This window comes from Ranitomeya variabilis, chromosome 2 (assembly GCF_051348905.1).
Source record: "Ranitomeya variabilis isolate aRanVar5 chromosome 2, aRanVar5.hap1, whole genome shotgun sequence".
Classification (NCBI taxonomy): Eukaryota; Metazoa; Chordata; class Amphibia; order Anura; family Dendrobatidae; genus Ranitomeya; species Ranitomeya variabilis.
This window is the reverse complement of record NC_135233.1, coordinates 875,166,380-875,182,332: the sequence shown is the minus strand read 5'-3', so window position 1 is coordinate 875,182,332 and position 15,953 is coordinate 875,166,380.

Below are 15,953 nucleotides of genomic sequence, written 5' to 3'. Positions count from 1 at the left end.
GTGTCAAGAATAAAGGATTTGGATCTTTGTATTATCGGTGTGAGGATTTTTTCAAGATACACGGCCAAAGGAGAAAGGATAGAGTCTGTGGACGCCACTATGGGCCTCCCTGGGGGGTTTTCCAGGTTTTTATGTATCTTGGGGATGGTATAAAATACCGGAATGACTGGATTCAAGTTGGTGAGAAAATCGCAAGTCTTAGTGTCTAAGACTCCCAGAGATGTATATCTCAGGAGGACATCAGAGATTTTAAGGCGTATAGAAGCTGTGGGATCCCTTGGGAGTTTGTGATAGATGGAAGTGTCACTCAACTGTCGGGAAATTTCACATAAGTAGTCAGTTCTGTTCATAACCACAAGGGCACCCCCCCTTATCGGCTGGTTTGATAACTATACTATTGTCCTCCTGAAGGCCTCGTAGGGCCTGTCGCTCGGTAGTAGTCAGATTCTGTGGGTAAAAAAGTCTACCTCTATCTATGTCCTCCCTTAGTTGGTGGAAGGAGTCCTGGACGAACCCTATGAACGTCTCCATGGCGTGTGAGCCATGTGGGGGCCTAAAATTGCAACGCAGGCCGTCCGCGATCGAATCTCCAAACACAAATCTACTATTCGCTGCAAACAGTTACTGCTACCCATTCCCTCACATTTCATCACTGCAGGCCATAGCATCTCTCAACTCAAATTCCAGGTTTTAGAACACATACCTCCACCAAGAAGGGGTGGCAACAGGCTATCCCGACTCAAGCGTAGGGAGGCTTTCTGGATTCATACCTTGGAAACACTCCATCCAAAGGGCCTCAACAGGGACTATGATTTGGCAGCCTTTCTGTAATAGCATGTAAACTGTCTAGATTTTCTGCTTTTTGACTATGCTATACTCTAGATTCCAGCCATATGATGGGACTTCGACACCACTATTCTTTATATATCCAGGTACCACATCCCTACAGCAGTTTCTCTCAGTACCAGCGCAGTGTCTATGTTATTTATCTGTGTTAACCATCTGTTTAATGGATCGTTGTATACCTCCGGCCACAACATAACCTGCCCTTAGCTATTATTCTGCTATAATATTATTCTAATAGTTATCTGCCTATATCATATTCTCTATTTGTATTTCTTATAGGACTGACACAAGTTATCTACTTAATTCATTCAAGTTTTGGCTTATTGAATCTGTTTTCTCCATTAATATACTGTTTTCTCTGTTCTAGAGTCATCTCTACTGAAGCCTCTTTGCGCACCATTCTCGCTGTCACCTCCCTGCATGAACTCTGGTCCACAGGCATGGTTCACCTACATCCGCTGTGCCTCACGTACTCTCATCCATTATTCTACTATGCTGCACCTCCCTACTAGCATACCTCCCTGTTTCATGTATGTATCCCGTCTGGGCGGAACTAGTACCGCCGTTCTCAGGCTCCACACGGACACTATTCTTGTCCGGACCTGATGCATCCGCCGGTACGGCCATTTTTTCAGATACACCCAGCGTCTTGACTGACACATACTAACGCGTCTTTCCACGTCATTTCCGCTTTGACTTTTACTCTCCTATTCGCCCATGGACGCAACTGGGAACGCCCCCTCTCCGTTTTTAGCGCGCACGCCCACCACACACTTCAGACGAGCGGTGGATACCGCGTCTGATTCGGGCACTTATACAAGCAACTACGGATACCAGGTATGACGCTTTAGGAAGTGCACCCCACCAGCGGTACACACCGCTTAAAGATCTTGTTCATAACAAGTCTTATTTGTTCCTTCACAGAAGGTCTGGTTATTTCTCTTAAACCTCCTAGTACAGGTATGCCTCTCCACTGACTTTCTGTCAACACATATATATGTTAATCACGTAATTGAGGTCACCACGATCTTTTTATCTATCTCAGACGCTGAGTACACATGTGCCTTGTGACACGCCAGTCGTGTCTACCCACTACTTCTCTAGCAGTACGGTATGTTATTTTTCAACCCATACTCACGCCCTATATATATCGGTGCCAGATATTGGGTTTCTCTCTTCTCACATGGACGACTGGTCCATATAATAAATTCCATGATCAAACCATGACATATTTCTATTTTGCTCAGAGACACTATAACTGTAACCCTGTTAATGTATATACTTTGTTTTTTGTTCTATTTGCTTTCTTTTTGGGTTTCTACATTTATGTATATAATGGTGGTGTCTCACCTTTTGTTGTAGTAACTGATGAAGGTCCTGCATGTTGGACCGAAACGTTTTGTGGTGTACTACATTAAATTTCTCACTTGAGCATCTAAGTTGAGTGCAAGGTTTTTTCATTTTGTTTATCGTAAGGTTTGGGAACCTACCTTTGCACCTCTATCCGGTGGTGCACGCGCTCCTATTTTTACACGGCATCCCCTTACGCGTAGCACACTGGTTTGTCATGACAACCTTCTCGTACAATGCAGAAGAGACCTCCAATATTCTGGCACGATCCACTTTGAATTGTGATTTTCTTAAGGCACCACCCAGGGAAACACGGGGACGTGACCTAGAGCGTGAGCTCCGTCATTTTACTAACATAGAGCTACATTGTGCCACACTCACGGAATATCTTCGGGTCCAACGGATCCCTAGGGGTCTTCGGGTACCACTCCGTCCCACACTCTTTCGGGACTGTCTAGACTATTGTACAAAGTATGAACAAATACTAAATAAATGTTCTTTCGATATAATTACTTTGACGATTGAGCATTTACAGAAGGCTATCACGACGAGTACGGAGCATATCAAAACCATTGAGGCACAGCTAGCATCAACCGGTTCTCCAGAGGAACTTCGCTCCCTCAAAGATCAGATCTCCAAGAACATTGATAAACATCGCCGGGAGACTGAGGAGAGAAAACGGGCCAAATTCAATAGAGACACTGAGGACTAAGATTCTAAACAGGTCTACAGATGGCAGGACAGCTCCTCAACTCGGCGACAGCAATCTCGCCCTATTCTTCGCTCTTCAGTCGACTATTCCACCTCCGGTTCGGAACAGGAGCAGGCCGCATCCTCTACAGGCCCTCCCCGTTTTTTAGGTCTACGACAACGTCCTCCAAGAAGAAGACAACGAGGCGGGGCCATGGACACAGGACGAACCCCAGACCCCATGAGGATCACGAGATCTCAGGTACCAACCTATTGGTAATCAACATTTCGGACAGGACTCTGGGGGTGGCAGAGTATAAGGTCCTACAGAAGGGGTTGTCCTTCTGTCCCACATACCGGTGTCACACCTTTGACTTAGAGATGGACCTCCAACGTTTTTTTCGTTCACTTAGACTAAAAGCATATTTTTCTCACATCCCAGACACTGCTCAAACTTCCACTCCAGTAACCACCTCTCCAAATATTCTGTCCTCACAAAGTCTGGGGCTACATAAGAAAAGCCATTTTAGGCCCCCACATGGCTCACACGCCATGGAGACGTTCATAGGGTTCATCCAGGACTCCTTCCACCAACTAAGGGAGGACATAGATAGAGGTAGACTTTTTTACCCACAGAATCTGACTACTACCGAGCGACAGGCCCTACGAGGCCTTCAGGAGGACAATAGTATAGTTATCAAACCAGCCGATAAGGGGGGTGCCCTTGTGGTTATGAACAGAACTGACTACTTATGTGAAATTTCCCGACAGTTGAGTGACACTTCCATCTATCACAAACTCCCAAGGGATCCCACAGCTTCTATACGCCTTAAAATCTCTGATGTCCTCCTGAGATATACATCTCTGGGAGTCTTAGACACTAAGACTTGCGATTTTCTCACCAACTTGAATCCAGTCATTCCGGTATTTTATACCATCCCCAAGATACATAAAAACCTGGAAAAACCCCCAGGGAGGCCCATAGTGGCGTCCGCAGACTCTATCCTTTCTCCTTTGGCCGTGTATCTTGAAAAAATCCTCACACCGATAATACAAAGATCCAAATCCATTATTCTTGACACAGGGGCGTTCCTCGGAGTCCTGAAGGATCTGCCCATTATACCATCCGATGCGCTCCTTGTCACCATGGACGTTAAAGATCTCTATACGTCAATCCCACACGTTGAGGGCATCAATTCGGTACATAAGCTTCTTTCCCATTCAGGCCTACTAGATGATCAGGTCAACCTATGTATAGAACTCCTAACCATCATCCTCACATACAACCATTTTATGTTCCAGGATGACTTCTATCTCCAGGTCCGTGGCACCGCGATGGGCTCCAATGTAGCGACCCCCTATGCAAATTGCTACATGGCGGACTTCGAGGAGAGTACCATCTACAAGAACCCTCTCTTTGTCTCCAATGTTCTCCTTTGGAGACGCTACATAGATGACATCTTCTGCATATGGGGGGGCACATTGGAAGCCCTCGCTTCCTTTTTTGAGTGGCTTAACACGGCCTGGCCAGGCATCTCATTTACGATGTCACATGACCCTCATAAGGTAAACTTCCTGGACACATTGGTGGTACTTAAACCAGATGGTACTGTTGCCACGGATCTGTACATTAAAAGCACTGATCGCAATAGTTTACTACATTTTTCCAGTTTCCACCCTCCTTCCACAAAAAGAGCTATACCTAAGTCTCAATTTCACAGAGTCAATAGGATAGTTTCTGACCCTGACCTCCGCTCTAGTAGACTACAAGAAATGGCGTCCAAATTTTCCCGAAGAGGCTACCCTACTACAGTACTCCAAAACGCGCTAGCACCTTCACTACCCAGACCTGACAGAAGTCCTAATCGGGTCCCCTTCGTCCATTCCTTTCACCCTTTTGCCTATGTTCTGCACAAATCCATACGCAAACATTGGCACTTGCTTTCCAATGGCCATCCAGAGGTCCCTGAATTTCGGGAGCCGTTTCTCCCCTGCTTCAGAAGAGCCCCCAATCTTAAAGATTCCCTTGTTAGAGCAGATATCGGCACCAATAAATCTTTACCACGCCAACGATTCCTACAAAACCCACGTAAGGGTACCTTTCCCTGTCTCCATTGTTCCCAATGTCACAATGTCCTCAAAGGCCCTACATTCCATCATCCCCATTCCGGAAAAATATTTCATGTCTCCGATTTCTTCACCTGTGACTCCTCTTGGGTTGTCTATCTTATAAAGTGCCCATGTGGCCTGCTGTATGTGGGAGAGACGACGCAGGCCGTCCGCGATCGAATCTCCAAACACAAATCTACTATTCGCTGCAAACAGTTACTGCTACCCATTCCCTCACATTTCATCACTGCAGGCCATAGCATCTCTCAACTCAAATTCCAGGTTTTAGAACACATACCTCCACCAAGAACAGGCAATAGCAACAGGCTATCCCGACTCAAGCGTAGGGAGGCTTTCTGGATTCATACCTTGGAAACACTCCATCCAAAGGGCCTCAACAGGGACTATGATTTGGCAGCCTTTCTGTAATAGCATGTAAACTGTCTAGATTTTCTGCTTTTTGACTATGCTATACTCTAGATTCCAGCCATATGATGGGACTTCGACACCACTATTCTTTATATATCCAGGTACCACATCCCTACAGCAGTTTCTCTCAGTACCAGCGCAGTGTCTATGTTATTTATCTGTGTTAACCATCTGTTTAATGGATCGTTGTATACCTCCGGCCACAACATAACCTGCCCTTAGCTATTATTCTGCTATAATATTATTCTAATAGTTATCTGCCTATATCATATTCTCTATTTGTATTTCTTATAGGACTGACACAAGTTATCTACTTAATTCATTCAAGTTTTGGCTTATTGAATCTATTTTCTCCATTAATATACTGTTTTCTCTGTTCTAGAGTCATCTCTACTGAAGCCTCTTTGCGCACCATTCTCGCTGTCACCTCCCTGCATGAACTCTGGTCCACAGGCATGGTTCACCTACATCCACTGTGCCTCACGTACTCTCATCCATTATTCTACTATGCTGCACCTCCCTACTAGCATACCTCCCTGTTTCATGTATGTATCCCGTCTGGGCGGAACTAGTACCGCCGTTCTCAGGCTCCACACGGACACTATTCTTGTCCGGACCTGATGCATCCGCCTGTACGGCCATTTTTTCAGATACACCCAGCGTCTTGACTGACACATACTAACACGTCTTTCCACGTCATTTCCGCTTTGACTTTTACTCTCCTATTCGCCCATGGACGCGACTGGGAACGCCCCCTCTCCGTTTTTAGCGCGCACGCCCACCAAACACTTCAGACGAGCGGTGGATACCGCGTCTGATTCGGGCACTTATACAAGCAACTACGGATACCAGGTATGACGCTTTAGGAAGTGCACCCCACCAGCGGTACACACCGCTTAAAGATCTTGTTCATAACAAGTCTTATTTGTTCCTTCACAGAAGGTCTGGTTATTTCTCTTAAACCTCCTAGTACAGGTATGCCTCTCCACTGACTTTCTGTCAACACATATATATGTTAATCACGTAATTGAGGTCACCACGATCTTTTTATCTATCTCAGACGCTAAGTACACATGTGCCTTGTGACACGCCAGTCGTGTCTACCCACTACTTCTCTAGCAGTACGGTATGTTATTTTTCAACCCATACTCACGCCCTATATATATCGGTGCCAGATATTGGGTTTCTCTCTTCTCACATGGACGACTGGTCCATATAATAAATTCCATGATCAAACCATGACATATTTCTATTTTGCTCAGAGACACTATAACTGTAACCCTGTTAATGTATATACTTTGTTTTTTGTTCTATTTGCTTTCTTTTTTGGTTTCTACATTTATGTATATAATGGTGGTGTCTCACCTTTTGTTGTAGTAACTGATGAAGGTCCTGCATGTTGGACCGAAACGTTTTGTGGTGTACTACATTAAATTTCTCACTTGAGCATCTAAGTTGAGTGCAAGGTTTTTTCATTTCGTTTATCATAAGGTTTGGGAACCTACCTTTGCACCTCTATCCGGTGGTGCACGCGCTCCTATTTTTACACAACTACCCAGATGAGAGCAGTCAGTGGTCATGCATGCACACAACACTCCTCGCCGGAGGTGCCAGCATTCTAGGGGTTTATTTCAGCCAGGTACCTGAACACATTCAAACACATGACCACAGTGGCGCAAAGCATGTAACTTTGGAAGATACTAGCGCATGGCCGTGGGGCCATGCGAGCCTTAAATAGCTGCATCACATACAGGACCTTCCTAAAAGGACCAATGAGAGACTGCTACAGAGCCTGTGCACCTACAGGACCTTCCTAGAAAGACCAATAGATTAATAATAATAATAATAATAATAATTATTTTATTTATATAGCGCCAACATATTCCGCAGCGCTTTACAACTTATAGAGGGGACTTATACAGACAACAGACATTACAGCATAACAGAAATCACAGTTCAAAACAGATACCAGGAGGAATGAGGGCCCTGCTCGCAAGCTTACAAACTATGAGGAAATGGGGAGACACAAGAGGTGGATGGTAACAATTTCTTTAGTTATTTGGACCAGCCATAGTGTAAGGCTCGGGTGTTCATGTAAAGCTGCATGAACCAGTTAACTGCCTAAGTATGTAGCAGTACAGACACAGAGGCTATTAACTGCATAAAGTGTATGAGAACATGATGGAGGAACGTGATTATGTTGTTGTTTTTTATTAATAGGCCACACAGGGATAATTAGGTTAATGCGTTGAGGCGGTAGGCCAATCTGAACAAATGAGTTTTTAGTGCACGCTTAAAACTGTGGGGATTGGGGATTAATTGTATTAACCTAGGTAGTGCATTCCAAAGAATCGGCGCCGCACGTGTAAAGTCTTGGAGACGGGAGTGGGAGGTTCTGATTATTGAGGATGCTAACCTGAGGTCATTAGCAGAGCGGAGGGCACGGGTAGGTTGGTAGACTGAGACCAGAGAGGAGATGTAGGGTGGTGCTGAGCCATGGAGTGCTTTGTGGATGAGGGTAGTAGTTTTGTACTGGATTCTGGATTGGATGGGTAGCCAGTGTAATGACTGGCACAAGGTAGAGGCATCGGTGTAACGGTTGGCGAGGAATATGATCCTGGCAGCAGCATTCAGGACAGATTGGAGCGGGGAGAGTCTGGTAAAAGGTAGGCCAATTAGTAGAGAGTTACAATAGTCCAGACGAGAATGAATAAGTGAGACAGTAAGAGTTTTTGCAGAGTCGAAAGTAAGAAAAGGGCGAATTCTGGAAATGTTTTTGAGATGCAGATAAGAAGAGCGAGCCAGTGATCGGATGTGGGAGGTGAATGAAAGCTCGGAATCAAGGATGACTCCAAGGCAGCGGGCATGTTGCTTTGGAGTAATGGTGGAACCGCACACAGAGATGGCAATGTCGGGCAAAGGTAGGTTTGTAGAGGGAGAGAACACGAGGAGTTCAGTTTTTGACAGGTTCAGTTTCAGATAGAGGGAGGACATGATGTTAGAGACAGCGGTAAGACAATCACTGGTGTTTTCTAAAAAGGTCGGCGTGATAACAGGAGAAGAGGTATATAATTGGGTGTCGTCAGCATAGAGATGGTACTGGAAACCAAATCTACTGATTGTTTGTCCAATAGGGGCAGTATACAAAGAGAAGAGGAGGGGGCCTAGGACTGATCCTTGAGGAACCCCAACAGTAAGGGGAAGGTGAGAGGAGGAGGAACCAGCAAAACAAACAGTGAAGGATCGGCCAGAGAGATAGGAGGAGAACCAAGAGAGAACGGTGTCCTTGAGGCCGATGGAGCGGAGCATAGTGAGGAGGAGCTGATGATCCACAGTGTCGAATGCTGCGGAGAGATCCAAGAGAATTAGCATGGAATAGTGACCATTAGATTTAGCTGTTAGTAGGTCATTAGAGACTTTAGTGAGGGCAGTTTCAGTAGAGTGTAAAGAGCGGAAACCAGATTGAAGAGGGTCGAGAAGAGAATTATCTGAGAAATAGCGGGTAAGACGGGAGTGGACCAGGCGTTCCAGGAGTTTAGAGATGAAGGGAAGATTAGAGACAGGTCTATAATTAGCGGCACAATTTTGATCGAGGGAGGGATTTTTAAGTAGTGGATGTATGATGGCATGCTTAAATGAGGAGGGAAAAATACCGGAAGTGAGGGAAAGGTTGAATATTTTTGTTAGGTGAGAGGTGACAGCCGGGGAAAGGGACTGGAGGAGATGCGACGGAATGGGGTCGCTGGTGCAAGTGGTCGGGCGAGAAGATGCAAGGAGCCTGCTTACTTCTTCTTCTGTAACTGGTTCAAAGTCAGAGAGTGAACTAGATGCAGTGGGGGAGGGAGGACAGTGCTTGGTATGAAGAGATTGGGAAATGATTTCCTGTCGAATGTGGTCAATTTTTTCTTTGAAGTAATTGGCCAGATCGTCAGCGTGGAGATCGGTGGTTGGGGCCTGCTCTCTTGGGTTGAGTAGGGACCGGAAAGTGTCAAAGAGACGTTTAGGGTTATTGGACAGCGAGGTGATGAGGGTGTTGAAATAGGTTTGTTTGGAGAGGTGAAGGGCAGAGTTGTATGTTTTTAACATGAACTTATAATGGATGAAATCTTCGGGCAGATTAGATTTTCTCCACAGACGTTCGGCGCACCTGGAGCACCGCTGCAGGAAACGTGTTTGCAGCGTGTGCCACGGTTGTCGCCGTCTGTGCCGAGTTGTTCTATGTATAGGAGGTGCAGCTTCTTCCAGGGCACTTTGCAGGGTTTCATTGTAATGCTTCAGAGCAGAATCAGGACAAGAGATGGAGGAGATTGGGGCCAATGAAGACTGCAAGTTCTTCATAAGTTTCTGGGTGTTAATGGCCTGTATGTTTCTATAAGTGTGGAAAGTGGGGGTGACCTGAGCGGGATGGCAGTTCTTGATAGAGAATGAAAGAAGGTTGTGGTCAGAGAGCGGGAGAGGGGAGTTTGTGAAATCATCCAGTGAGCAAAGCCGGGAGAAGACCAAATCAAGGGAGTTTCCATCATCATGTGTTGGAGAGTTAGTATGCTGCGAGAGGCCGAAAGAGGAGGTTAGAGATAAAAGGTGAGAAGCAGATGGGGAGAGGGGAGAAGCAATTGGGATATTGAAATCACCCATGATGAGGGTGGGGGTGTCATAAGAGAGAAAGTGTGGAAGCCAGGTGGCAAAATGATCCAGGAACTGGTGAGAGGGGCCGGGAGGACGATACACCACCGCCACTCGCATGGAGAAGGGGACGTAGAATCTGACAGCATGGACCTCAAAGGAAGGGAATACAAGTGAGGGTACTTGGGGGATAACTTGGAAGGTACATTTGGGTGAAAGGAGCAGACCAACGCCTCCACCTGCTCTGTTGTCTGATCTTGGGGTATGAGAAAAGTGTAGTCCACCAAATGAGAGAGCAGCAGCAGCGGTGGTGTCTGACTGCTGGATCCAGGTTTCAGTAAGAGCCAGGAGATTAAGAGAGTTAGAAAGGAAGAAGTCATGAATGAAGGAGAGTTTATTACACACAGAGCGAGAATTCCAAAGAGCACAATTGAAAGAGACAGAAGGCATGCATGGAATATTAATAAGGTTAGAGGGGTTTCTGGGTGTAGCAGTTGGGAGGTTTGACTGGCTATAACATGGGGGGCCGGGGTTCGGAGAGATGTCTCCAGCAACTAGGAGAAGGAGGATAGAAAGAGTGAGCAGATGGTTAAGTGATTTGTGAGAGCGTCTCTTGTGTTGGATGGTGGGACTGAATGGATCTGTACTGTTAAGCAATGTGAACAGAGCATGAGTGCTATACATAGGAGAGGCCAGGACAGAGGGGCCAATATGGATGGAGTGTAAAGAGTTGATGCAAGGGCGGTGATTGTGTGTGAAAGCAGCAGCCATGATATAGATTATACACATACATATGGTGAGTATTTGCTGTGTGCCAACTGAATAGGGAATAGATTTTGATTGTCTTACCTGTCTCCTGCCCTGTCTAACTGCCATGTTATAACTGCTGAATACTTAGAAAAAAAAGTACTTTGAAAAAAAAAAAAAATGTACACGAATAATAGTGCACGAATGCCCCCTGCATGAATGCTTCCCCAAGCTATATCTACATTTATAGGTGGCCAGCTCTTAGATCTCACTTTTTTTTTTTTTTTTTGGTCTTCCCCCCTCTCGTTACCAATCAATCTAACTCAATTGAGACAGCAGGGCACAATAAATGTAGTGATCAGATAAACAAATGTCCAGGTCTACATGGATCATAAACCCCTTTGAAAAACAGTTATGCGAACTCTTGGCATAAGGACAAGCAGAAGAGAATTAAATATCTAGAAACAAAAACAATTGCATAACAAGCTGGCTAACAAATATAGATATAAGCTGCAGTACCTGAGCATGTGACCCTTGATCTCCACTGAGAGATCTTGCCCTCGGCATGCTCAGTGTGTGCAATGCAGGACTTAGTCCCAGAAAAGCCTGCTCACTGCAGATCAGTGCAGGGTACAATAGCAGAGCCTGGAGAGGCAGCAACAACCCTTTGCACAGAATCAGTCTCAGTGAGACGCTGGGGCTGACGTCTCCGCTGAGCAGGCTCCACCGCGGCCGATGGAGAATGGGAGACCGCAGCAGACACGGATCAAGATTCCCCCTGTGCAGCAGAGGAAACTTGACTCCTAACACACGGCGATACAGCCAAACAATGACTGCTGTAATTAAACAACATATAAAACAATTGTGTAATTGTTTTTTTTTTGTGTGTGTAGAATTTCACCTCACTTGACTTGTAATTTTTCTTGTGTTCCATTACATTGAATGGTAAAATGAATGGTGATATTCAAAATCACAAAAAATCTAAGCCCTCATATGACTATGTGGATGGAGAAATAAAAAAAAAACTTATGACTCTTAGTAAAAGAGGAGGAAAAAAGCAAAAATGGAAAAATGCAAAATCGCTATGTTGGGATTGAAGTAATCACAAGAGCTTTATGATCTGAAATGTATTGAGAAGAATGACCAATGCTGTGCAATTTTCCCACGCTCTGAGCATTGCTCATTTTTCTGGCATTCCAATCATTGTGTACAGTCTCTTCTGTAATATTGCAATCTAGTCCATGTTGCCTAAGTGTATTATTTACAAAAATATACATCCACGTGTAAAGTGTTTTGACCTTTTAAAGAACATGATTAGATGATTGATGATTAGATGTTATTGCTAAAGGAAAGGGCTTATGAATACATGTTGACATCAATGGGCATTACATGTAAAAAATGGAAAGGATGAAGATAGATTAGAGAGGCTCTTCATAGTGTCTTTCTCTAAAAAGAAACTGACATTTTGTGAAATATTTCAATTAGTGTCAACTTTATACTGTTTTTTTCTTCTAAAAGTCATAATGATGGTTGGATTAGAGGGGAAAATATTCTTAACTTTGCTTGGGAGGATGATTGGTGAGAGGCACTACCATTATAGCATTCAGTAATTGATCGGAGCCAATGTTACTATAATGCATATATTAAATTAAAAAAAATAAGTTTTTCTTGTGCTTCACAAGTTACAGAAGCATGAGCTGTAAGGATGTTCTTAAAAAAAATCTTGATCAATTAAAACAGCTTTGTTCTATGTTTTTATTGTGCCAAGTTTCAGTTTATTTATTCTATGTCAATATTGTCCTTGTCTTGATTTATTTTGAAATATGCCAAGAAGTGAGAAAGCTCCAGCAGCTGCGGTCACAAACCCGATGGCACTGATAGCTCTGTTGGCCTGAAAAAGAACACGTGTTATTCTTCCTTATTGTTCCTTTTGGTTCAACAGGTCCAAGAATGTTCTCACAAAACTTCCAAACAAACAAAAAATGACATTGTTAAACTCATATACAGTAGTACAGACATCACACTATGCCTATCCTATGAGTGGTTATGTGTGGCCACCCAGTGGTTATGATTTGAATTGCAGCCTGTCAAGCGTTTTGCTACCTTGTTGAAATACTGCATTCACTTAATGAGAAATTGAAGTCCTTAAAATTGTTGTCCTATATAAAAAAATATCCTACACTCTTTTGGAGTTTTCTTTATTTGAAAATGCCTTACTGTTCTCCCTATGCATCTAATCCCAATGACATTTTTTTATTTTCATTTCTGTGATGTTCCGTTTAAGTCTTAGCATCCACTAGGGATCTTCAAATGGTACTGTATCAGTTTGATGGACCTGCATCCATTTCCTCATATATTTGATCATTACCCTTGAAATAGGACACCATTTGGGCCGGCGCTTTGTTCACTTCTTTCACCACCGCAAAAGATCCTTAATAAATCACAGTTAAAGAAGCAGGGAGCAGTGATGACTATCTCCACCTTGGAACGACACGGTTATCACTGTTTCGCGCTCCCTTGCGCTTCTACAAGTCCTGTATAAGCACAAGGGAGCGTGAAACAGACGTCGTCCGATTTTTTCTTCCCGTTCTACACCCCCCCCCTGCTGAAATGTGTTAAATCGTCACAATAATGATTGTGTTTTAGAAACGGTGAGTGCCACCCTTTTTTCTCATCAGTATATGGATTTAAAAAAGAGAAATATAAACAACAGATGTGGATTTGAATATTTGGTGTGACCGCCCTTTGTCTTAAAAAAGGCATTTATTCTACTAAGTTCACTTGCAGAAAGTTGTAGATTTTGTAGAAGTATAGACACATATATAAATAGCAGAATAACTGATTATGCCAAACAGGAGGTAATGATCATAATTTTCACACACAGGTTTAAACATACTCATTAGTTAAAACAGAGGCTTAAACTGAGTGAAGAACGTCTAAATTCTGCTAAAAAAGGTGAGGTTGTGGAAGATAGGTTAATGTCATAGGTCATACACCATGGCAAGACTGAGCACAGCAGTAAGACACACGGTATTTATGATCAAAATAGAAAAAGGCTCCAGCTCCGGAATAAAATATAAAAAACCTTTTATTTGAACATATTAAAAAGCTGTTAGTAAGCGACCAACATGATTAGTGGAAGAGAACAGCCAGAACCCACTGAACGTGTTTCGAACAGCTCCGGTGTTCTTAATCTTCAGTGTGTTGGTGGGAAGGCTGCAATACCATTAAAACTGTTCTCAGCAGGTGGATACAGTTAGAGATAGTCACATGGTCATCGTGCGCTGAGACATGCAAAGACATGAATGGAATAACATTACACAAGACTATAAAAAACAAAACATGACATTAACAATAATTTCAAAAGTTCTGGTGAAGAAGCAAGCAACATTGTAAATATATGAATAAATAATTCTCCGGAAAAGGGAATAAAAGAAGAACATAACCAATTAATAATGTAACATGATTTCTCTTTTGAGATTTAATCCTAAAGGAACCTTGGTATTCAAATGGTAAATGCAAAAGGCTTCTCTATCTCATAATTTACTTTCCCTGTTCCCACCCTGTAAATCCTTATGAATCTGTTCAATAGCATAAGTTTTCAGGTGTATAGTTTGTCTATTATGATTTCTTATAAAATGATTAGGCACATTAGAAACATGGCGGAATGTAGGATGTATTATATCATAAAGATGTTCTCTGAATCTATCTTTAAGCTTTCTAATGGTGGAACCTACGTAAAATAATTTACATTCAACACATTCAATAATATAGACTACATAGTCTGAATTACAATTAAGAAATTTCTTTATAGAAAAAATGGTTTGATTTTGTGAACAAGAAAACGTTTTTTTGGTGTACGAACATGTTTTGCATGGATACGATCCACATCTAAAAAAACCTATAGTAGATAACCAATTTGAAGGATTTTTCAATTTTTTTAGGATCCAAAAAACTGGGAGACAAAACATTACCAAGGGTGGGAGCCCATCTAGGAACTATTTTAACACCATTCTTTAAGATAGAGTCCATAACTTGATCGTCTCTCAAAAGGTTCAGGTTACGGGAGACAATTTGAGAAATAGGTTTGAAAAAAGTACTATAAGTGAGTACTAAAACCAGTTGTTCTAAATATGTATTATTTTTCGAGTTTCTCATCAATTCCTCAGTAACATTAATGCGGTTATCTATTGTTTCCGAGTCTAAAAGTTCTGACCTCTGTTTGGAATTAGCTATGTTAAAGGCTCTCTCTATAGTCCAATTAGCATATTTTCTATAAGTGAGACCTTTTTTAATGATGGATTTTTCACGGCTGAAGGATAATTCATTCACAATTTCTTCTTGCTCTAAGAGCTTCTCCGACGGGAATGGAATGAATAGGGTTAGGACTGGCGGAATGCACCGAGTAAATAGTGAGATGATATTTGGTGCGTTCGCAGCTCGGTGTCCACCGTGCAGGAGAGAACCTGCTACTGGCAAATGGCGGCACTATATGGCGGTGGAAGTGAACTCTGTTACGTCACAGGGTCACTGTACCGCACAAAGAGCGCAAGCAAGGAGTCACAGAACTCAATCCCAAGACTCGGGAATAGAGTTTGTCTAAATCACTTGCGCTTGACACCGCTACTGGATGTCAGACTATAACTAATAATAGTATATTTAAGCACAAGAGTGCGAGCAGTGCCGCACTGGCGGACGCCACCAACCACCCAGACTTGGGTTAGAGAAGCGCTTTATTAGCGCACGGCGCCGCACTGGCGGTCATAGCAATAGATGCTGTATTGTATGTTTAATGTTGATAGCTTAGTCGGGCGCTAGACAGCAGACATCCATCTTATGCGAGCAGTCATACACAAGGGAGGGGATGTTTAAAGAACAACCTGCACTCATCAACACACACACATTTTCAAATGTACACTAGTGCATGGCCGTGCAGTCATGTGAACCTTTTATAGCTGAGGCAAGTACAGGACCTTCCCAGAAGGACCAATGGGAGGCTGCTACAGATGTTGAGCACCTTCAGGACCTTCCTAGAGGACCAATGGGATTTGCTGCAGTTTCTGAGCATGTGACCCTTGATCTCCAACGAGAGATCTTACCCTGGGAATGCTCAGAAGGGGAAAAGTATGACTTAGTCCCAAAACCGTCTGCTCGCCGCT